We start from the raw sequence: 26,505 nt of genomic DNA on the forward strand, positions 1-26,505 counted from the left end.
GTAGAATTTTGTTATCAAGTCCAATTGTTTCTCAAAGGTATAGGCAGAATAAAAATTACTCAGGCATACCAGTTAACAAAAGGTTTGCCTCACAAAGACCCAAACATAAAACTTTCTTGGAGAGGTACTCAAATAAAAAATAAAAAGAAAAAAAATCAGGAAGATAATTCAAATATACAGGATAAAAGCATTATCAAGTATTTTATCTGTTATTGCCTTCTAAACTAACTAAAACAAAGAAAAGGAAACCCCTAAATAATAAGAAAACAATATTAACAAGAACAAAAAGTTAGGAAAGAATAAAGAGTAGACATCAACAACAACAACAACAAAACCCCAAAAAGCAATATGAGAAATTAACAAAGGTTGCTTTTTCTAAAGATGAAGAATATTAATAAATATTGACAACCATTTCATCAAAGATGGGGTAAAATGGTGGACAGAACAAAGAAGAAAGACACAGAATGAATATGGGGAGTACTAAATATTAAATAGATTTTTTTAAGTGTCATTACAAATATAGGCTAATAGTTGAAAATGAAAATTAAAATGGATAAATTCCTAGAAAAATATCTCCAGAATATTGGCAAAAGTTGAAATAGAGACTTGAATATACCATAAAGCATGAAATAAATTGAAATAGTAGTCAAAACTCTCCTAAAACTCAAGGCCCACAAGGGGGTTTTAATAAACTTTTAAGAAATATTAATAGCTTGTACCAGCAAATAGAAAGTGCTTAAATTCCCAGCTCATTTTCTGAGGCTAATTAATGGACTCCTGATTCCAAACTCAGACATTATTACAAAGAAAATATGAATCCATTTCACTTATGAATGGAGGGGAGGAGAAACAACTCCCAAATAAAATATTAGTTAACTGCATCCAAGATTATATTTTAAAATAATAATATACAATGATGTAATGACGTGGTCTGCAATGCAAAGGTGTTTAAATATCATATGATTAGCTCAATTAATACAGGAAAAGCACTTGATAAATTTTATTGCCTATTTACAATTTTTCAAAAAGCCTTAACAAATTAAAAATGGAAGAGAACTTCCTTAAATTAGTATAAGCTATACAGGGATATTATTCAATCTGAAATTAGTTAAACATCTGTTAGTAAAACTCAGTAGCAAAATAATTTCAAATAAATTTTCAGTTTTCAATTTTCCTCACTCTCTTAGCTCTCATCACAATCCAAAATTCATGAACCATATACATATAACAAACTAACTAAAATTATCTTGCTCCACCAACTTACTATTTGAATTTAGGCTATAAGTATATTTGGTTATCAAAGAATATTTGTGTAACAAAAATTGACGTGAAACATTATAATCAATGTAGAAGATTTTTTTCTCTTTATACTGGAAAGAGGGGGGAAACCTTATAATTTTTAGATGATTGAAATATCCACCTAGAAGAAAACAAAATTTTCATAATGAGAGAGTTCAGCAAAGTTGTCAGATAAATTAAAGGATTCGGATCATAGAAACCATAAACTAATGAATTCATAAATTTGAACAGGAAAATAAATTACACTTTACATTCAGAAACTTATTTACTTTCCTTAACTTCTATTACATTTTACTTTCACTTTCCTCCACTTAGCACTTACTTCAATTATGTATATAGGCAACAAACCACAGTAGTTGTGACCAATAGCAATCACAGTTGTTTCCATATCACACACTACAGTTGTGTAGGATGTCTTGAAATAGCATTAATGTTCACAAGTTCATTTGGTATTATCTGAACCAGAAAGACATGTTATTTTTGTTCCAAAATAGTTAAGAGCACCCAAAACATGCAAAGGTGCTCTGTGCCAAATGATCAAAATGGTCAAAAGGTAAGAGAACCAATGATAGAACTGAAATTATTTAAACTGGTAAAGAGAGAGTAAACAAAAATATCGTCAACTTTATGAATCATTATAAAAAGTAAGATAACAAGAAATTCCAAGTCTCTATGCTAGTTCTTTGTTTCAATGTTTTTAAATTTTGAAAACTAAGGAGGCTTAAAATTAAAGGGATTTCAACGCTGGCTGGGTGTGTCAGTGGATAAAGTGTCTAATGGAAGTGGCAGAGGTTGCAGGTTCAACTTCCAGTCAGGGCAATCAAAGAGTACATAACTATGTAAAACAATAAGCTGATACTTCTCTCTCTCTCTCTCTCCCTTCCCCCCCTTCTCTCTCTCTCTCTCTCTCTCTCTCTCTCTCTCAAAATGAATAAAAAAATTAAAATAAAGAAATTTCAACGCAAAATAAGTTGAAATTTTCTGACAAGTGAATTTGGAACTATTTAAGATTTTCATCTGGATGTCTTCATAAACATCTTCATTTGTTGGAAAATGTTCAAGGCTGAGTAAAGAGATGAGAGCAGCGCTCTAAGCCTCGCCAGCCCTTTTAACCCATTACTGTAACCACCAGAACAACTCTTAGATCAAAGTACCAATTATAATTATTCTAATTTCAATGAAAGAGGAATAAATCAATGGTGTTCTACTTTCCTAGTTTATATTTTCTAATGCTGTGTAATATTAATAAACATTGAAAATCACAAAGAATTATAGCAATAGTTGAGAAATACATTTTTTCAATTTTTACTGACATTGTCACAAGGTCAAAGCCATATTACTTTTATCCATTTTCCAAAAGTTTTTTCTATATTTAAAAACTATTATATGAATTAATACTGTCTGGAATATAAAACTATATTTAGAGAAAGCAAAAAAAAAAATTTAGAATTTAGTTTTAATCAGTTTGTCTACATTAAAAAGATTTTTTCTGTTTCCATGTTTGGATATTGATTATTTCATTGCTTTTTTAGTTGCTTTGATGATATAAGTAAACTAAGTCAATTATTCCTTTATTTCTTGAAACACTGATTTACCAGTCATTCTATCTAATCAGAGACAAAAACAAAACTATTTGAAAAAAAAAAACAACCTATTTGTATTCATCCTTAACAAAGGACTTTCAATTTGACAAAGACATGAACAGATGAGGGCCAGAACATTAGGGTGATATGGCTGAATTAAAAAATACAATTCCTTTGACAATTGCAACAAAAATATAAAATACAATACCCAGGAATAAACTTAGCAAAGGATATTGAGAACCTATATGATAAAAACTACAGAGCGTTATTTAAAGAAATTGAAAAAGATACATTGAAATGGAAAAATATTCCATGTTCTTGGGTTGGAAGAATCAACATAATTAAAATGGCCATATTACCCAAAGCAATATACAAATTTAATGCAATCCCTATCAAAATGCAATATCATTCTTTAAAGAAATAGAACAAAAAATCACCAAGTTTATATGGAACCATAAAAAATCCATATAGCCAAAGCAATACTGAGGAAAAAGAATGAAGCTGGAGGTACCACACTACCTGACTTCAAATTATACTGCAGAGCCACAATAATCAAAACAGCACAGTATTGGCAGAAAAACAGACATACAGATCAATGGAGCAGAATTGAGAGCCCTGAAATGAAACCACATATAAATGGAAAAATCATCTTTGACAAAGGAACCAAAGACACACAATGGCAAAAAGAAAGCCTCTTCAATAAATGATACTGGAAAATTGAAAAGCCAAATGCAAAACAATGGAACTTGACTACACCTTGTCTCCCTACATAAAAATTAATTCAAAATGAATCAAAGACCTAAATATAAGATCTGAAACAAAAAATTACATGGAAGAAAGAATAAGTATTTAACTTATAGACCTTGGCCATAGAGACCATTTTATAAAAGTGACCCTAAAGGCAAAGAAAGAAAATACAAAAATAAATGATTGGGACTACATTAAACTAGAAAGCTTCTGCACAGCAAAGGAAACCAACAACAAAATAAAAAGCCAACAAAATGGGAGATGATATTTACAAACAACAGCTCCAATAAGGGGTTAATATCTAAAATATTTAAAGAACTCACAAAGCTCAACAACAAATAAGGAAACAATCCAATTAAAAAATGGGGAGAGGACCTAAACAGACACTTCTTCCAAGAGAACAGACCAATGGCCAATAGATATATGAAAAGATGCTCATGGTAAGCCCTGGCTGGTTTGCTCAGTGGTAGAGCCTAGCGTATGGAAGTCCCAGGTTTGATTCCTGGCCAGGGCACACAGAAGCACCCATCTGCTTCTCCACTCTTCCCCCTCTCCTTTCTATCTTTTTCTTCCTCTCCCACAGCCAAGGCTCCACTGGAGCAAAGTTGGCCCAGGTGCAGAGGATGGTTCCATGGCCTCTGACTCAGGCACTAGAATGGCTCTGGTTGCAACGGAATAATGTCCCACATGGGCAGAATATCGCCCCCTGGTGGGCATGCCGGGTGGATCCTGGTCGGGCGCATGAAGGAGTCTGTCTCTCTGCTTCTCCACTTCTCACTTCAGAAAAATACAAAAAAAAAAAAATGATGTTGATCATTGCTAGCTATTAGAGAAAAGCAAATCAGGCCCTGGCCAGTTGGCTCAGCGGTAGAGTGTCGGCCTGGCGTGCGGGGGACCCGGGTTCGATTCCCGGCCAGGGCACATAGGTTAAGCGCCCATTTGCTTCTCCACCCCTGCCCCCCCCTCCTTCCTCTCTGTCTCTCTCTTCCCCTCCCGCAGCCAAGGCTCCATTGGAGCAAAGATGGCCTGGGCGCTGGGGATGGCTCCTTGGCCTCTGCCCCAGGCGCTAGAATGGCTCTGGTCGTGGCAGAGCGATGCCCCGGAGGGGCAGAACATCGCCCCCTGGTGGGGCAGAGTGTAGCCCCTGGTGGGCATGCCGGGTGTATCCCGGTCGGGCGCATGCGGGAGTCTGTCTGACTGTCTCTCCTCATTTCCAGCTTCACAAAAATACAAAAATACAAAAACAAAAGAGAAAAGCAAATCAAAACTACAATTAGATATCACCTGACACCTGTTAGATTGGCTGTTATTAACAAGATACTTACTAACAAGTGTTGGAGAGGCTGTCGAAGAAAAGGTACCCTCATTTACTGCTGGTGGGAATGTAAACTGGTATAGCTATTAAGGAAGAAAGTAAAGTGGTTCCTCAAAAATAACTTAGAATAGAACTACTGAATAACCCAGCAATCCCTCTACCGGGTATCTACCACCAAAAACTCAAAACACTGGTATGCAAAAACATATCTAACCCCATGATAAACACAGCATTATTCCCAGTGCCCAAGATATGGAAACAATTAAAGTGTTCCTCACAGAAGATTGGATAAACATGTACATAAGTAGGAATATGAAACATGTACATATAATTGAATACTACTCAGACATAAGAAATGATGACATAGTGACATTTATGACAATATGGACAGACCATGAAACATTATACTAAGTGACATAAGTAAATCAGAAAAAGCTAAGAACTATATGATTTCACACATAGGTGGGATACAAACCTGAGACTTACAGACATAGAAAAAGTGAAGTGGTTACCAGGCGGAAGGTATAGGGGAGGAGAGTAAAGAGGGACAAATATATGGTGATGAAAAATGATTTGACTTTGGGTGAGGGGTACACAACATAATCAACACTTCAAATGCTATACAGATGTTTACCTGAAACCTATGTACTCTTACTGATCAATGTCACCCTATTAAATGTAATTTTCGAAATAAAAATTTAAAAAATAATAATAAACACATTAACAAATCTTAAATCTACACAATTGACTCAATTAGCCATATATACATTTTCAAATGATAGAAATAAAAAGCAATCATAGCCAAAAAGTACTTACTCTTCTCAACTATTCCATATACAGAGTATATTCAAACCAGTATCACTTTATAATAATTTAATGAATAAAATCAATACATACTAATGATTCTACTCGTGATTTCCCAATGTTCAACTGTATTTTGTCATTCTCCATATCATTCATTAAGAGATAAATAAAGCAGTCATTGCTCTCAGTATTCACATATACAGTAGCGTGCTTATTTCTTTATTTTTTAAAATTTTTAAGACTTTACTCATTTTAGAGAGGAGAGGGAGAGAGAGACAGAGACAGAGAAAGAAAGAGAAGCAGGAAGTATCAACTCCCATATGTGCCTCCACCAGGCAAGCCCAGGGTTTGAACCGACGACCTTAGGATTCCAGCTCAACACTTTATCCACTATGCCACCACAGATCAGGCAGTAGCATGCTTATTTCTACCAGAACTTATGGAACTTGTGCTAATATTATATATTATAATCTCTGGGAGGACAAGATGGCGATGGAGTAGGTGGACGTACCAACTTCCACTTCCCAGAACCAAAGTGGATTACAACTTAATTTTAGAACCATCATTTGGAAAAACAAACTTTGAACTAAACTAAGAGGATTCTTCAACCAAGGAACACTGAAGAAGCCACACTGAGACTGGTAGGAAAAGCAGAAATGCAGAGAGGGCTGCCCATATCGGCAAAAGCCGAGGCCCCTAAGGCTTGTACACCAGAGCACGTGATCACAGCCCTTCTCATTAAGGAGAGGCAGAAACCACAGAAACAGCCCCAGTGGGCTGGTGCCAGGAACCCCATACCCGAACACCCTAGGCAGCAGCAGCAGAGGGGGTGGTGGGCCTACAGACTACACCTAGGGAACACAGAGGCCACACCCAGTGGACTCCAGTAGACAAAACCTTATTTTACACAGACAAAATGGGAAGCAGAGAAATACAACACAAATGAATCAAGAGAAATCCCCAGAAAAGGACCTGAATGAGTCAGATATAACCAAATTACCAGATGGAGAGTTTAAAGTAATGATAGTTAGGATGCTCAAAGATCTTAGAACAACAATAGATGGTCATTACAAAAACCTAAATAAAGAGATAGCAAATATAAAAAAGGACATTGAAATAATAAAAAAGAATCAGTCCGAAATGAAAAATACAATATCAGAAATAAAGAGCAGAATGAAAGAAATTAAAAGCAGGATGGATGAAGCTGAGAATCAAATCAGTGAGTTAGAGGACAAGATAAATGAAGGCATGGAAGCAGAGCAAAGGGACTCAAAAAGTCTGAGGAAACTCTAAGAGAGCTCAGTGACAACATGAAGAGAAATAACATCCGCATCACAGGGGTTCCTGAAAAAGAAGAGAAAGAACAAGGAATAGAGACTTTGTTCAAATATATTATAGCTGAAAACTTCCCTAAATTAAGGCAGAAAAACATCTCACATGTTCAAGCACAGAGAACTCCATTAAAGAGAAATCAAAGGAAATCTACACCAAGACACATCATAATTAAAATACCAAAGCTAAGTGATAAAGAGAAAATATTAAAAGCTGCTGGAGAAAAAAGACTATCACCTACAAAGGAGCCCCCATAAGGATGACTTCTGACTTCTCAACAGAAACACTTGAGACCAGAAGGGAATGGCAAGAAATATTCAAAGTAATGCAGAACAAGAACCTACAACCAAAACTACTTTATCCAGCAAGGCTATCATTTAAAATTGAAGGAGAAATAAAAAGCTTTCCAGACAAAAAAAAACTTAAGGAACTCACTACAACCAAACCAAGGCTGCAAGAAATGCTAAGGGGCCTGTTGTAAACAGATCAAAGGGGAAAAAGAACATAGCAAAAGAGGAATACTGTTGTAATGAATAAAATGGCAATGAACAACTACATATCAATAATAACCTTAAATGTAAATGGTTTAAATGATCCGATCAAAAGATATAGGTAGGGTAGCAGCGTGGATAAGAAAACAGGACCCATACATATGCTGTCTACAAGAGACACACCTTAAAAGAAAAGAGGCACACAGACTAAAGATAAAAGGATGAAAAAAAATATTTCATGCAAATGGAAATGAAAAAAAAAAACTGGGGTAGCAATGCTTATATCAGACAAAATGGACTTTAAAACAAAGGCTATAGTAAGAGATAAAGAAGTTCATTACATGATGATAAAGGGAGTAATCCAACAGGAAGATATAACCATTATAAATATCTACTCACCTAATATAGAAGCACATAAATATATAAAATAGACTTTGATGGATTCAAAGGGTGAGATCAACAGCAATACTACAATAGTAGGGGATTTCAATACCCCACTAACATCACTAGATAGATCCTCAAGAAAGAAAATTAACAAAGAAACAGCAGACTTAAAGGACACACTAGATCAACTCAATTTAATAGGTATCTTCAGAACCTTTCACCCCAAAGCAGCAGAATATACATTCTTTTCAAGTGCCCATGGTACATTTTCAAGGATAGACCATATATTAGGGCACAAAAGTGGTCTCAACAAATTTAAGAAGATTGAAACATATCGAGCACTTTCTATGATAACAATGGCATGAAAAAAGAAATCAAGCACAACAGAAAAACTAAAAAGTACTCAAACATTTGGAAACTAAATAGCATGATATTAAATAACAAATGAGTTTACAATGAGATCAAAGAAGAAATAAAAAAATTACTAGAAACAAACGATAATGAGCATACATCAACTCAAATTTAAGGGACACAGCAAAGCAGTCCTGAGAGGGAAGTTCATAGCACTACAGGATACCTTCAGAAGCTAAAAAAAGTTCAAATAAACAATTTGACCCTGCCTCTAAAAGAACTAGAAAAAGAACAGCAAGTAAAGCCCAGAGCTAGTAGAAGGAAGGAAATAATAAAGAATAGAGTGGAAATAAATGACATAGAGGCTAAAAAAACAATACAGAGGATCAATAAAACCAGGAAGTGGTTCTTTGAAAAGGTAAACAAGATCGATGAACCTTTAACCAGACTCACCAAGAAAAAAAGAGAGAGGACTCAAATAAATAAAATTAGAAACAAGAGTGGAGAAATAACAACTGACACAACAGAAATACAAAATATTGTAAAAAAATACTATGAAGAACAGTATGCCAAAAAACTAGACAACCTAGATGAAATGGACAAATTCCTTGAAACATATAATCGTCCAAAATTCAATCTGGAAGAATCAGAAAACCTAAACTGACCAATTGCAACAAATGAGATCGAAACAGTTATCAAAAAACTCCCAACAAAGAAAAGTCCTGGGTCTGATGGCTTCACAAGTGAATTCTACCAAATATTCAAGGAAGAATTAACTCCTATCCTTCTCAAGCTATTTCAAAAAATTCAAGAGGAAGGAAGACTTCCAAGTTCCTTTTATGAAGCAAGCATAATCCTGATTCCAAAACCAGGGAAAGACAACACAAAGAAAGAAAATTATAGGCCAATATCCCTGATGAATTTGGATGCTAAAATCCTCAACAAAATATTAGCAAACCGGATCCAACAATACATGAAAAAAAATCATACACCAAGATCAAGTGGGATTTATTCTTGGGAGGCAAGGCTGGTACAGTATTCGCAAATCCATCAATGTGATTCATCACATAAACAAAAGGAAGGAGAAAAACCACATGATAAATTCAATAGATGCAGAAAAAGCATTTGATAAAAGCCAGCACCCATTCATGATCAAAACTCTCAGCAAAGTAGGAATACAGGGAACATACCTCAACAACACGATAAAGGCCATTTATGACAAACCCACAGCCAACATCATACTTAATGGACAAAAATAAAAAGCAATCCCCTTAAGATCAGGAACAAGGCACGGGTGCCCCCTTTCACCACTCTTATTCAACATAGTTCTGAAAGTCCTAGCCACAGCAATCAGACGAGAAAAAGAAATAAAAGGCATCCAAATTGGAAAAGAAAAAGTAAAACTATTATTATTTGCAGATGATATGATATTGTATATAGAAAATAATAAAGTCTCAGTCAAAAAACTACTGGACCTGATAAATGAATTCAGCAAGGTGGCAAGATATAAAATTAATACTCAGAATCAGAAGCACTTTTATATACTAACAATAAACTGTCAGAAAGAGAAATTAAGAAAGCAATCCCCTTCACCACTGCAACCAAAAAAATAAAGTACCTAGGAATAAATTTAACCAGGAGATTAAAGACTTGGACTCGAAAAATTATAAAACATTGATAAAAGAAATCAGGGAAGATACAAACAAGTGGAAGCATATACTGTGCTCATGGTTAGGAAGAATAAACATCATTAAAATGTCTATATTACCCAAAGCAATTTATAAATTCAATGCAATACCAATTAAAATACCAACGACATACTTCAAAGATATAGAACACATATTCCAAAATTTTATATGGAACCAAAAGAGAACACAAAGAGCCTCAGCAATCTTGAAAAGGAAGAATAAAGTGGGAGGTATCACACTTCCTGATATCAAGTTATACTACAAGGCCATTGTACTCAAAACAGCCTGGTACTGGCATAAGAACAGGCATATAGATCAATGGAACAGAACAGAGAACCCAGAAATAAAACCACACCTCTATGGACAACTGATATTTGACAAAGGAAGTAAGAGCATACAATGGAGTAAAGACAGTCTCTTCAACAAATGGTGTTGGGAAAATTGGACAGCTACCTGCAAAAAAATGGAACTAGACCACCAACTTACACCATTCACAAAAATAAACTCAAAATGGATAAAAGACTTAAATGTAAGCAGTAAAACCATAAGCCTCTTAGAAGAAAACATAGTCAGTAAGATCTCTGACATCTCTCGCAGCAATATATTTGCCTACTTATCTCCACGGGCAAGTGAAATAAAAGACAGGATAAACAAATGGAACTATATCAAACTAAAAAGGTTTTGCTCAGCTAAAGACAACAGGAGCAGAATAAAAAGACAAACTACACAATGGGAGAACATATTCGACAATACGTCTGATAAGGGCTTAATAACCAAAATTTATAAAGAACTTGTAAAACTCAATACCAGGAAGACAAACAATCCAATAAAAAAAATGGGTGAAAGAAATGAATAGACACTTCTCCAAGAGGACATACAGATGGCCAATAGGCATATAAAAAAATGCTCAACATCACTAATCATTAGAGAAATGCAAATTAAAACCACAATGAGATATCACCTCACACCAGTCAGAATGGCGTTCATCAACAAAACACAGAATAAGTGCTGGCAAGGATGTGGAGAAAAAGGAACGCTCCTGCACTGCTGGTGGGAATGCAGACTGGTGCAGCTACTGTGGAAAACAGTATGGAGATTCCTCAAAAAACTGAAAATCGAACTGCCTTTTGACCCAGCTATCCCACTTTTAGGAATATACCCCAAGAACACCCCCATGTTTATGGCAGCATTGTTCACAATAGCGAAGATCTGGAAAGAGTCCAAGTGTCCATCAGTGGACAAGTGGATTAAAAAGCTTTGGTACATATATACTATGGAATACTACTCAGCCATAAGAAATGATGACGTCGGATCATTTACAACAACATGGATGGACCTTGATAACACATTATACTGAGCGAAATTAGTAAATCAGAAAAAATTAAGAACTATATGATTCCATACATCGGTGGGACATAAAAAAGAGACTCAGAGACATGGACAAGAGTGTGGTGGTTATGGGGGGGGGGGGATAGGAGGGGGAGGGAGTTGGGGCAGGGGAGGGGCACAAAGAAAATCAGTTAGAAGGTGACAGAAGACAATTGGACTTTGGGTGATGGGAATGCAGCATAATCAAATGTCAAAATAACCTAGACTTGTTTTCTCTGAACATATGTATCCTGATTTATCAATGTCACCCCATTAAAATTAGTAATAAGAAAAATCCTAAAAAAAAAGATATCTGAAAAACAATATTTAATAACCTTAGAGCCAGGCAATGTTTTCATTTTTGCTTATCAGATTACTCTAAACCAGAGCATTTCAAATTTTAAGGTGCATACACATCACATCTTATTACAATGATGATTCTGATCTTTAACAAACTTTTAAGAGATGCCTGTATACTGCTCATCAGACTTTAAGCAGCAGGTTCAATACTGAAATTAAGTTTAACTTCAACAGAAATGCAATGTTTTCCTTCATATATAGATACTTAGTTATGCTCTAACTTTCTCTCACAGAGTTTTAAGTTTCAAAACTTTAGAATTTGATAGATTAGTGTGGTATAATTGAGGCATAGATAAAAAAAAATATATGAATCTTTTCACCTAACCTGTGATGGTGCAGTGGATAAAACACTGACTTGGAATGTTGAGGTTGGTGGGGGGGGGGTTTTGTTTGTTTTTTTGTTTTTTTTTTAAATTTATTCATTTTAGAGAGGAGAGGGAGAGACAGAGAGAGAGAGAGGGAGAGGAGAGACAGAGAGAGAGAAGGGGGGAAGGAGCTGGAAGCATCAACTCCCATATGTGCCTTGACCAGGCAAGCCCAGGGTTTCGAACCGGCAACCTCAGCATTTCCAGGTCGACGCTTTATCCACTACGCCACCACAGGTCAGGCCGAGGTTGGTGTTTTGAAACCCCGAGCTTACTGGGTCAAGGCACATACAAGAAGCAACTACCTGTACATACTATGAGTGGATGCTTCCCGCTCCTCCGTCCCTTTCTCTCCCTTTCTCTCTTTTCTCTCTATAATCAATGAATAAAATATTTTTTAAAAAATATGAATCTTTTCAAGATTTAAAAATAAGAACCAAAATTTGCTTGAAATCTCACACTGTAGCTTTAAGTAAGATGCAACTATTGACAGGTATTACTTTCTAACTTTAATGTTTGAAAACTTGAAAATAATGTTTAATAACTCTAATAGTTGGGCAACTTAGATTTATTTTATAGCATAATAAGTGGCAACTATTTAAGATTCCCACAAAAAATGTGTATAAAAAGGCAGTTTTTCACTATTAAAATATTTAACATTAAGATATTAGTAAACTTTTTAAAAGTCTAGCATAATACTTTTATTAACAAGACAGGTAATAGCAAATGTTGGAGAGGCTGTGAAGAAAAAGGAACCCTCATACACTGTTGGTGGGAATGTAAAGTAGTACAACCATTATGGAAGAAAGTATGGTGGTTCCTCAAAAAACTGAAAATAGAACTACCTTATGACCCAGCAATCCCTCTACTGGGTATATACCCCAAAAACTCAGAAACATTGATACGTAAAGACACATGCAGCCCCATGTTCATTGCAGCATTGTTCACAGTGGCCAGGACATGAAAACAACCAAAAAGCCCGTCAATAGATGACTGGATAAAGAAGATGTGGCACATATACACTATGGAATACTACTCAGCCATAAGAAATGATGACATCGGATCATTTACAGCAAAATGGTGGGATCTTGGTAACATTATACGAAGTGAAATAAGTAAATCAGAAAAAAATAGGAACTGCATTATTCCATACGTAGGTGGGACATAAAAGTGAGACTAAGAGACATTGATAAGAGTGTGGTGGTTACGGGGGGAGGGGGGAAAGGGAGAGGGAAAGGGGGAGGGGGAGGGGCACAAAGAAAACTAGATAGAAGGTGACAGAGGACAATCTGACTTTGGGTGATGGGTATGCAACATAATTGAACAACAAGATAACCTGGACTTGTTATCTTTGAATATATGTATCCTGATTTATTGATGTTGCCCCATTAAAAATAAAATTATTAAAAAAAAAGATTTTTGTGTTACCAGAAAGTAGCACAATTTTGGCAAATATTCAATAAATGTTTGATGAATGAAAAAAAAAAAGAATTTTTCAATCACAAATATCAATAAAAATTATTTAAGGAATCATTAAAAATCCAGCTGGCATTAGGAAACCTGTTTCTCTGGGTTAAAATAATGAATAATTGTCTTAATAAAAACTAATGCTATTATCAATACTTTGCATATTTTGGCATTATATTATACAGTCTAAATATCAAACATCTAGAGGTGCTTACATTTGTATATTCAAAGTATTTCTAGAAAATTTTGAATAATGTATACATTTTATCTTCTTTTTCTAGTTTGGTAAGAACTATAAATTTATTAGATAACACTTGCAAATGCCACCTTGAAAATATTTTTTAGTTTGGATTTCTAAAATGTTCACTTTACTGTTATTCTAAAGTTTCTAAATTAACACACAAATATCTAAATATTTTAAATTATTATTTTCAGTAGAGTTCTCTGTTAATACATAACAAAAAAATCTAACATTTATAAAACATCTATGCACAAGCTTCTCCAAAGAGGGAGGGGAAAAAAACAAGCTCATCAATAAAGAGAACAAATTGGTGGTTACCACAGGCAGGAGTTAGATAGGCACAATGGATGAAGGAGGGGGTGTGTCAGAAGGTTTTACCCAAACGTAGCAAAAGACAGTATTTCCAAGCATGCTTTAGAACACATTTATAAAACCAACCAAATTTTTACTACTGGACACAAATTTTAAAAATATCACCATGACATGATAAATAACCACAAAGTATTCAACTTGTAGAGATTAACAAATTCAAATGGTTTAAATTTTTAATTATGTTTATTGTCAATATTCAAGATGTGCATTATAAGATTCAGGGTGTTACTTAATCCTACTCCTACTAATAGTAATGTAACCTTGATAATGTTATCTTTCATAATTAATTTGCATTTCCATAAAATGAAGAAAATTGTCTTCCCTAACTATTGTTTATTCAACAAATATTTTGTACCTGCTCTGGGGCAGGCACTTTGCTAGAGTAAATATAACCCATCACAGTACTTGTCATCTAAACAAAAAGACAAACATATTATACAGGTGGATATATAGGTGTATGAATAAATAAATCTATAAAGACTGATGAAGTTGAATGAGAGGATAAAAAATGACTAGGGCTGCTCTACTAGGTAGAATTATATTAGAAAATAACACTTGAGTGGAAAACTCTAAGATGTTATCAAAAACCAATAACCGTGTCCTTTTTGTTTCAAATACGTTTTCTAAAAATTTTTATTGATTGATTTTAGAGTGAAAGAAAGGGGGAGAGAGAGACAGGAACACAAATCAGCTCCTGCATGTGCCCAGACTGGGGATCAAACCAGCAATCTCTGTGCATCAGGACAATGTTCACATCAACAAAGCCATCTGGCCAGGGCTCTAAATTTTATTTTTTTTAAATCAACATTATAATGATAAATAGGGATAGCATAAACAATTATATGCCAAAGATAATTCCCAATTCATTTTGGTTCTTCATTTGATACCTGCTAAAAAGGTACAAAGTTGGCTAATTTATTGTGTGTCCTAGACACGTTCCACCCTCTAGAGTGTTGGTAACAAGAAAGAAAATCCGGAGCTTTACAGATAGGAGGTAGGCAGATGATGGGGGGAAACCTGGAAAACTTGGATAGGCAGCTCATCGGTAAATCATAAATAAATGACATTTCTATTTTCATGTTATTCCAAAGAGGCAACAATTTTAATGGAGTGAGGTGTGTGTGTATGCACACAAGCACAAAAGCACCATGGCTTTTTTATTTTTAATGGAATGCTTCACGAATTTGCGTGTCATCCTTGTGCAAGGGCCATGCTAATCTTCTCTGTATTGTTCCAATTTTAGTATATGTGCTGCCGAAGCAAGCACAAGCACCATGGCTTTCATATATAAATTTACTTAGCACTTTCCCTTTTTTACTTTAATAGCACTTTATCTCAAAATATAAGGTTTGAAAGCAAATCTGTAACTATGAAATGGCTCTGGTTCAACGTTATTAGAAAAGGACCAGAAATCTAGATTATATAAATTCTCATGTTTTTCTTCTGAGATGCATCGGGCACTTGGCACAATACTTCAGTCATTTCAGAGAGCCTGATTCTTCACTCCTTCCCTGATAAACTGTTCAATCAGAACTATGTTGAATTTATTTTTAAGTATCAAACTAAAAAGCTAGAATTTAACTCCAGGAAAATGGTAAAGAAGAGAAATTCACTTTCTTTAAAGACATAAAAACACGACTCAAAGAGGTTTATATCAATTACTACATCTTTTATAGATTTTTAATTAAAAGACTTTAAAATTGATAATATGAATTAAGTTATCTTGGAATGTGTATTTCCTTATACTGTAATGAAAGCTTTCACTCTTGAGTGTGCATGAAATCAGAGCAAAAGTATTAAAACCATTATTTTAAATTAATTTGAGAGAGAAATAATCTGAAGAATTTGATGTAAATAATGTACCCAATAGGCCCTGGCTGGTTGGCTCAGCGGTAGAGCGTCGGCCTGGCGTGCGGGGGACCCGGGTTCGATTCCCGGCCAGGGCACATGGGAGAAGCGCCCATTTGCTTCTCCACCCCCCCCCCTCCTTCCTCTCTGTCTCTCTCTTCCCCTCCCGCAGCCAAGGCTCCATTGGAGCAAAAATAGCCCGGGCGCTGGGAATGGCTCCTTGGCCTCTGCCCCAGGCGCTAGAGTGGCTCTGGTCGCAACAGAGCAACGCCCCGGAGGGGCAGAGCATCGCCCCCTGGTGGGCAGAGCATCGCCCCTGGTGGGCGTGCCCGGTGGATCCCAGTCAGGCGAATGCGGGAGTCTGTCTGACTGTCTCTCCCCGTTTCCAGCTTCAAAAGAAAGAATAAAAAAAAGAAAAAATAATAATAATAATGTACCCAATAGCTCTAACTTCATCAAACTTAGATATACTGGATATAGATGAATAATTGTGTGACTTCCTTCAATTTTTGTAAAATTTTTCTTTTTAAGAACAGATTTAGGTTCACAGTAAAATTGAAAAGAAGGTACAGAGATTTCACAAGTCATTCCTGCCCCCACACATGCATAGCCTCCCCCATAATCAACACGCCCCACTAGAGTGGTACATGTGCTACAACTGATGAACCTGCACTGATACACCATAGTCACCCAAAGTCCCCAGTTCACCTGAAAGTTTACTCTTGCTACTTGTACATTCTGTGCATTTGCACAAGGTATCATACAGATTATTTTAACTGTCCTAAAAATCCTCTGTGATCTGCCTATTCATCCCTACTTCACCAAATTCCTTCTTTTTTATTTATATATCATATCAGTACTGACCCACATGATCACAAAGCTGGTACACAAAAGGAGAATCTTGATTCTACACACATTTGGCTATCTGAGGTGAAACAAGAATATGAAAATATGGCTACTGGATCTCCTCTCACTCTCCCTCATCCTGTTTCCAACACCCACACAGACTAAGATCTCCCAAAAAAGAGGAGCATTTATCTGTGAATCTCTAGCACTATAATAGTATTGCCACAAGCAGATATTGAAAGAATAATGTTAGATGAAATCTTTAGAAATGGGGAAAATGATATGACTTTGGGTGATGGCATGCAATGCAATATACAACAGATCACATATCATGGAAATATACACTTGAAACCTATATAATCTTATTAACCAATGTCATCCCAATGATTTAACTTTAAAAAAAGACCTTATCCCTGGACACACAGCTCAGTTGATTAGAGCATCATCCACATAAGCCAAGGTTGCAGGTTCAATTCCAGTCAGGGCACTTACAAGAATCAACCAATGAATACATAAATAAGTAGAGCAACAAAACGATGTTTCTCTCTCCCTCTCTCTCTCTCTCTCTCTCTCTCTCTCTCATTCTCACCCTCCATCCCTCTAAAATCACTAAATAGAAATGTAAAAAAAAAAAAAATTAACGAAGTAAACAACCTCCAAGCACCTAGAAGAAAGACATCAACGAAAAGTGAAAAGGACGAATGCTAGGCACGGTATCATATAAAGGGTTAGATTCTAAGAAAACAGTAGAAGCTCTTAAGAATGGAAAGGGAGCTTTAAATAGTGAGAAACTCTCTATATCTGTAGACACCGTACAATAAAATAATAACGGTCTTCTCTAACTCAATTCCAGTGGTAGGTTGGGATGAGGGTGCATCCCTAGCACATTTCCAAATACAGTTAAGTCATGCATTTAACAGTCATGGTAATAAAAAGGAGTAGAACTTTAGATGAACTGTTTTTAAAAACTATATGTTCCCAAGGTTCTTTTATCTACTAATACCAAGGAACAGAGCATTCATTAGCCATAAGCCTTGAGAATAAATGCTATTTAAAACTTCATCTCTCAGTATAAAGTTTATAGAAAGTTCTAGTTAATATTTGATTAAATTATTTCTCTCATACCCCCTTTTAATATTACTAGAAGAGGGAAATCACATAAAATAAAGAACAATAAATTGCTGCCTGTTGTGCACTGGAGAGAGCTTTGGCCTGTAGTGCACTGGATAGCACTTTGGCCTGAGATGCTGAGGACCCAAGTTCAAAATCCTGAGGTCGTCACCTTGAGCATGGGATCATACACATGACCCCATGGTCACTAGCGTGAGCCCAAAGGCTTGAACAAGGAGCCACTGGCTCAGTTGGAGTCCCCTGGTCAAGGCACATATGAGAAAGTAATCAGTGAACAACTAAGGTGTTGCAACTATGAGTTGATGCCTCTCATCTCTCTCCCTTCCTGTCTGTCTATCCCTGTATGTCCCTCTCTCTCACTCTCAAAAAAAAAAAAAAAAAAAAGATGGCTGAAATTCACCCCTCAGTATATTTATTATTGATACTCATCCCTCTCCAACCCACCCTACTATGCACATGCATGCTCCTCTCTTTCCAATAATTACATCCAAGCTGGAGTGAGTAGCAATGATGAAGACAAGTGATTTGCTGATAACGGACAATGTAAAAAACAATAATAGTAACAGGTAAGAACATAGTTAATAAAAATCAGTACCTATAACTAAGCAAATCATATAGAAATCATGACACCTGAAGTCTAGAGAACCATTGAAATAAACCACTAAAACTTAAGGTTCTTCCATTGCTGTTTAAGGTCTATCTTCTCTACTAATTCTACAGATGTCCAAGTCACATTTATGTGTAGGAGCCACTTCTCCTTCCCCCACTTTCCACTGAAAATCTGTTCGTGATCAGAAAAGAAAGCTGCAAGCCAAAGAGAACATTTATTTCATCCATTCATTTATATTTATTTATCACACATTTATTAAGCACCTTCTAAGTTCCAGGCCCTAAGCTCGGCTGCAAAAGGATCACTGCTGAAGTAAGGAGCACTTGCTCTGAAGGAGAGAAGCTGCTCCAAAGCCAACACTCCATGAAATATGTCTTGGCTCTACTATGCTTTTTCTATTCTTCCTCTAATCATTCAGTAATCTGATAGGAGGTAGAGGAATACACACACACTCAAACACATGCACAAAGAACAAAGCAGGTTACAATAGCTGCTGTATCCCTGACACCTGGCCAAGCCATAAAATTCTCTTTATTCATTACAACTTAAGATTCAAACTCAAAAAAAAAAACAAAAGGCACTACAGCCCACACACTATGAAGGATGGGCCTCTAACCTGAAGAAAACTATTTTTACAGTCAATTTCTTGACAACAGATCTGTGGACTGGTACGAGGTTTATGAGTTGGGATATAACTGCCAATGGATAACTATGAGACAACTACGAAATAACATGCTTAGAGACTCAGTAATAAATGCAAGGTTTCACCATGTATCTATTTGTGGCACCTTAATATTTCATAAAGTTCCTTTGACCCAGTGGAAAAAACTTTCCAAGGACTCATTAAGAGAATTAGTGATGAAGCATAAATTAAGAACTCTCCACAGATCTCCAGAACATGGGTTTTTGGCTCCCCACCAATTATAACCTAGTGACCTTAAGCAAATTAATCTCTCTGTGCCTCAGTTTCTCCATCTATGAAATGTAGCTAATAATAGCAAGAACTTCAGAGGTTCATTGTGAAGGTTGAATGGCTACTGTAAATAATGTTGCATTGAATAAACAAGGGAATGCATACATCTTTTCTAATTAGTGTTTTTGTTCCCTTTGGATAAATACCAAAATGTGGAATTGCTGGATCATATGGTAAATAGTTCTTTTTTATTTTTTTGAGGAACCTTCATATTGTTTTCAATAGTGGCTACAATTCATGCTCCCAACAATACAACAGTCTCCTTTTCTCCACATCCTTACCAACATTCCTTATGTCTTCTCTTTTGGATAACTATTCTAACAGGTATGAGGTAATATCCTATTGTGTTTTGATTTGCATTTCCCTGAAGATTAATGATGTCGATTATTTTTTCATGTACCTGTTGGCCATCTCTATGTCCTCTTTTGGAAAAGATCTATTCAGGTCCTTTGTCCATTGTTTAATCAAATTGGGGTTTATTTTTTGTTTTTTGCTAGTGAGTTGTATGAGTGCTTTATATATTTTGGATATTAACTCCTTTTCAAATATCTGATATGCAAATATTTCCTCCTATTAGTAGGTTGCCTTTTCATTTCATGGATGGTTTCCTTCACTATACAGAGCATTTTAGTTTGGTATAGTCCCACTTGATTATTTTTGCCTCTGTTGCCTCTGCTTTGGGGTCAAGTCCAAAAAAAAATCACACAAGATCAATGTCAAAGAACTTTACCTTGTTTCCTTCAGGGGTTTTATGGTTTCAGGACTGATGTTCAATACTTTATCCATTTTGAGTTAATTTGTGTGTATGGTATAAGACAGTGGTCCAGTTTCACCAAAACCATTTGTTGGAAAGACTGTCCTTTCACCATTGTATCATATATTCTTGGCTCCTTTGTCATATGTTAATTGACCATGTATACAGACATGGGTTTCTTTCTGGGCTCTCTATTCTGTTCCATAGATTTATATGTCTGTTTTTATGCCAGTACAAAAATGTTTTGAATACTACAAGTTTGTAACATAGTTTGAAATCAGAGAGCATGATGATTCCAACTTTGTTCTTCTGTCTCAGGATGCATATACACTGCTCAAAAAATTAGAGGATATTACAAAATGAATATGAAGCGATAAAAAAAAGCATTTGATTTTTTTTATTAAACAAGAACATCAGAAAAGCAAATGACAAGTCAAAGAAAGTTGTTTGATTATGAAAATGAGATGCAATCAATCATTGTGATTGACGAGCAAGTAACATATTGGTGGGGGTGAACAAAAGCATGTCATACTGGACCAGAGTGCCACACATTGACTGTTCAGTAGGGGGTATGGTCACCCAAGACTGCCAAAACACACTGACAGCAATGGGCATGGACGGAATCAGAATGTCCAGCAGTTCTTGTGGGATCCTCTGACACTCTTGCTACAGGGCAACTTCCAGCTCAAGAAGTGTTATGAGAGGCATTGGATGGTTTCCCAGATGTCTTCCCAGTGCATCCCAAGCATGGTCAATGGGATTCAGGTCTGGAGAATATGAAGGCCAGTCCATGTGTTTGATTCCTGCCTCCTGAAGCATGTTGTTGACAAGATACACCTGGTGGGGCCTTGCATTATCATCCATGAAAAGAAAAGTTGTTTCCAGCTGCTCTTGCATAGGGTACCACTATAGGGTTCAGGACCTCATCTCGATAACTGACAGTAGTCAGCGATCTGTTTCTGATGATGTGGAGGTTGGTATGACCACCAATGCTGATGCCAGCCCACACCATGATTCTACCATCACCGAAGGAGTCCTTTTCTTTCATTAAACGTGGATTCTCCAGTGTTCCTCATTCACACCAGATCAGGACATTATGATTGTCAGGCTGCAGACTGAACCATGACTCATCAGAGAAGAGGACAGTTGATGACTCAACACGGGTCCAATGACGATGCTCACCAGCCCACCTTCTCCAGGTTCTATGGTGTTCAGCAGATAATGGAATGCATACCATTGATCACCGGGCATGCAGTCCAACATGATGGAGCCAATTTCGGTCTAGGTGCATATCCATCGTCTAGTGGCAGTAAGAGACTGTCCCTGCAGCTCTGTTACATTGCTCCGCCTGTTCCTTCCTGCCAATAAGGTCAAGTAGCAGTCATCTCTTGCTGTTGTGGCAGATCAGCGACTCTGTTCTAGTCTTCATACTATGTCAGTCTCTTGAAAGTGATTCCAGAGTCTCCTAATCGCGATTTGGGATGTTCCAAGTGCTGTTGTCCTGTCATTTGTGTTTGACCAGCTTCAAGATAACCTATGGCTCTCGAGGCTTTGCATTAGGGCAAATTGTATTGCAGGGTCATTACAAGGGCTGGAAAATTGCAGGATGTGCACTTTTAAGATCAGGGAATGTGCAGATACTCCAGTACTTTCAGCCTTTTGTATAGTGCATTTTCACCAATAAATTATAAGTTGGTTTTGCATCTCATTTGCATAATTGAACAACTTTCTTTGACTTGTTTGGTATTCTGATGTTCTTGTTTAATAATAAAAAAAGAAAATGCTTCTTTTTTTATCACTTCATATTCATTGTGAAATATCCCCTAATTTTGTGATAAAATTTTATCTTTAATGAAACATACAACCACCAATTCAGTACTATTATTATCTTGATTTAGGATATAAGAAAATTGAGCAGCAGCAAGTTTAAACAACTGCAAGTCCACAAAAGGGAAGTGACCAATTCATTATTAAAATCTAGGTTTACCAAGATAACCCCCAAACCAGAGCTCCTCATCAGTATGAACACTGTAGATAATTATCCACAATAATTATCACCACACTCAGAATTCTACATATATAATTTAATGACCTTTATAAATATATCTAACTTAACTACCTTTAAGATTACTTTCTATGAATGGTGAAAGAAATGCAAATGTGTAACTCATAAATTAGACAACAAGGATCCTTTTTTCACCACAGAAGTACTACAATGAGAAATCTGGTTTACTGAGGTAGAGCCTATGACAATAGACTCCAATAAATCATGTGGTCAAATAAATAGCCATATCACATATTTTGTTGTTTTAGTTGAGAAAAAGAGGATTAGTAATTTAAATCAGAAGTTACACAAAACCATTAAAACAATTTTTCAAAAACAGCACAATTTTGACCTTCTAGGCGGCCTTGGCCTATGGTAAGCCTACTGTAACATACCCTGAGTATATTTTCATTGGAATGTAAAATAGGAGCCATGCCTCTCATCTACTACCACTATTGCTATTAAAGAGATCAGCTGTTTTACTACCTTTGCTCTCAGACAGGAGAGATGGGGAAGAGGGACGAACTAATATCTTTTAAGTGCTATTTTGTTTTAAGACTATAATGCACTACAAGAACTGTGAGATTAATCCTTACAACCACCACATGGGCAAGGTATTAGTACTCCCATTCTACAAAAAAGGAAATGGAGATAAAAAAAGATTTATGACTCTTGATTAAATAACCTATCCATTAAAGAATATAGCCTAAATTTAAACTGAAAACTAACTCTAAAGCTTCAACAGATAATTCCAGAAGTAGTCCTGGCCATGACAATGCGCTACACATAGCCTCACTTCTTTACTCGCCAGCTCTAATATCCCAACTCAGCACTCCTCCACACTTACTAGCCCAGAGCCAAGGGGGAACCTGGGCAGAAAGAAATTTATACATGGCATGTAGATTTCCCCTTCAAGGAAAATCATGAGAAAACAATTTAAAAAGATGTTAAATATAAAATGTTTAACACTCTTATTAAAACTTAAAAACAGGCCCTGATCAGTTGGTTCAGTGAATAGAGTGTCAGCCCCACGTATGGACATCCTGTGTTCAATTCCCAGTCAAAGCCCACAAAAGAAGCAGTTATCTGCATATTTCCCCCCTCCCTCTTCTCCTTCTCTCTCTCTTCCCCTCCCACAGCCACTGGTTTGACTGCTTTGAGCATTGGCCTCGGGCACTAAGGATAGCTCAGTTGGTCTGAGCATTGGATCCAGGCGCTGAGGACAGCTCAGTTGATTTGATCATCAACCCCATACAGGGTTGCCATGTGGATCCCCACTGGGTCATATGCAGAGACTGTCTCTATTTCCTCTTTCTCTCTTCTCACTTAAAACAATTAAAGTTAAAAAATTAAAAACCTGAAAAGAATAAAAGTAAATTTTATCAATATTAAAGTATCCTTTATATGTATTCTTTTTTAAAATTTTTTAGAATTTATGTTACTGATTTTAAAGACAGACAGACAGAAAGAAACAACAGGAACATTGATCTGTTCCGGTATGTATCCTGACTGGGGATCGAACTGACAATCTCTGTCTTTCAGCATGGAAGCTCTAGCCAACCAAGTTATCTGGTCAGGAACCTTTCTGTGTATTCTTTAGCCACACACTTGAGGAAACTATCACTGGAAAGAAAACCTTTCTAATTCCAAGGATACAATGAATTAGCTGGATTTTTAAAAATGTTTCTCAACTTTTTAATCCTTGTATTTCACTGTTTGTGCCACAGAACTTTAGAAAATGAACATATTGTTTATTTAAAATACTTGAATTGCTTTGTTAGAATATGAAAACATTACTCTTAGAGAAGCTAGCAACTGACCTTTCTGATCTGCACAAGATTCATTATAGACTGGTAAACATTTGTGAAAATCCTTGCTGTGATGATTGATTGCACTCTTCCCTGCTTCAGTTACCTCAAACTAAATTGCCTGTCATTAAAATGATGACTTCTGTCAATGCAGTCTCTTAATCCTTCCTCAGTCCTTTCTAGCAATTGACAACCTTAGAATAATATATTGTAAGTCTTTTTGGATCAATAATGCTCAGTATAAAACACTGTAATCTACCACCAAGATTTTTATCCCAATTTATAATGATGTCTGAAAAACTAAGTAACAGTAAATTTCCTTACTAAGGGAAAAAGAAGACATCTAACAAACAAGGCAAATACAATACTATAAACAGCATATGCCAATCTAAAGTTAAGACTTTTGAGTGAAGCTCAATATTAGCAAAATGCTTTTATCATCCTAAAGTAGTGTAGCTAATGACTGAGATGTCATTTGTAAACTACTCAAAAAAATTATTATTCAGGCCCTTACTTAGACATTTCAAGTGATTTATGAGGAGGTTATTCGTGTAAAAAGGCTTCTCTGCAATGTCAGAAACAGAAAGCTTCCACTTTAAAACAATAAAAGATAAGCTAACTAGCATATTCTGGTTCTTTTCCAAAGGCAATTAAAAAAGACTTTTTTTTCACATAATCTAAATTTAGATTGTACCTTGGACATCTTTATATAAAAATTAGATTATAATTGCCTTTACACACTACAATTTAGATGTTTTCATTTAAACTAAAAATTCTTTGAAATAATTCCATTACATCAATGAAAACAGAGCTATGACAATGCTTTACAATTGACATAACTTCTTTTACATAAGGAGTTACATTTCCTATGCTTTCTCAAAATCTCCATGAATTTCATCATTTAGTAAATAACTAACCTGAAATCTTTGACAGCACCAAACTGGAGGGGGAAAGTTTCAACAAGCTAGTAGCTCACTATAGTTTTCTTTACAAATTATCTAGCTACAGAATGAGGAAAAAAATCTTTTTACTACGAGGCAGTTTGAAAAAATATCAGATTAATGCATTTAGAGAAAAATTAATATCACCTTCAACTTTGAGGGAATAAAAATAAGACACAAGAAAAAGGATCTAACAGAAAAAGAAACAAAAACAATCTAAATTGAAACAGGAGGCTTAGGATTCCAGAAAGAAGGTCTCAAAATAAAAATAAAATAAAATAAACCACTTAATTATGTTATTTAGTCACTGAAAATAATTTATAGTTCATCAGAGTTTAGGATAAGAATTAATAATTGGTACAAAGAAAACTAAGCAAATGGGGGATGGGTTGTTAATTCAAAAACATTATGCAAAGGAAAAAGACAGTGAACATAGTGTATTATATAATTCTGTTGTAAAGTTCATATAGTCATACTAATGTGATATAAAGATACTGAAGATGGGAAAAAGATAACAGAAATTGGTGGTGGAAAAGGAGGGGGAATGTTAAATTATATTCTTGCATAGCAGAAAGACATTATGTAATTAAAATTGAAAAGCCAAAAAATAGTAGTATGGATTAGGAATGAAGGTATTTAGGGATAAATAAAAGTGGGAAAACAACAAAAAGTTGAAAGTAGTTCTCTCTGTTGAAAAGGACTAGGGAACAAAGCGGGAAACACCCATTTTTCACTCTGAGCCTAACATAGTTTGACCTTTTAAACAATGTACTTCAATGTACTTTTAATGGCTTCAAAAAAAATTAAATTAAATGAATAAAGTGAAGTCTGCCTAGGCAGTGGTACAGTGGACAGAGCGTTGAACTGGGACAAAGAGGACCCAGGTTAGAAACCCCAAGGTCACCAACTTGAGGGAGGCTCATCTGGCTTCAGCACAGGCTCACCAGCTTGAGGGTGGGGTCGCTGGCTTGAGCCCAAGGTCACTAGCTTGAGCAAGGGGTCACTTGTTCTGCTGTAGTTCCCCGGTCAAGGCACATATGAGAAAGCAATTGCTGAACAAATGAGGTGCCACAAAGAAAAACTAATGCTTCTCAACTCTTCCTTCCTGTCTGTCCCTATCTGTGCCTCTCTCTGTCTCTGTCACAAAAAAAATAAAATAAATTAAAAATAATAAAGTGAAGCTGCATGAATCAACAGTGACAAAATCTCAAAGAGAATATTAGGCCCCAAAAAATTAGTGTTTGTTAAATTCACTATTGATGCCTTTATATCAAGTTTAGAAACAGAAAATCAAAACAGAGAGGGAAGGATATAGATTTGTTAGGCAAACTGTAACGCCTCTATTTACCAGAACTGACTCTGTGGGCAAATGATTTACAGAAT

The 26,505-nt window shown here is 35.8% G+C and overlaps 1 protein-coding gene and 1 non-coding gene across 2 annotated transcripts in view; both read right to left on the reverse strand.

The window, feature by feature from the left end:
- Window positions 1-26,505, reverse strand: part of FBXL17 (F-box and leucine rich repeat protein 17) — a 685,599-nt gene that overhangs the window by 512,411 nt on the left and 146,683 nt on the right. The window lies entirely within an intron of this gene.
- On the reverse strand, window positions 15,328-15,434 carry LOC136404614 (U6 spliceosomal RNA). The gene has a single exon (XR_010751335.1). It is a non-coding gene; the product is annotated as a U6 spliceosomal RNA (small nuclear RNA).

The sequence above is a fragment of the Saccopteryx leptura genome, chromosome 4, assembly GCF_036850995.1.
Source record: "Saccopteryx leptura isolate mSacLep1 chromosome 4, mSacLep1_pri_phased_curated, whole genome shotgun sequence".
NCBI classification, from domain to species: domain Eukaryota; kingdom Metazoa; phylum Chordata; class Mammalia; order Chiroptera; family Emballonuridae; genus Saccopteryx; species Saccopteryx leptura.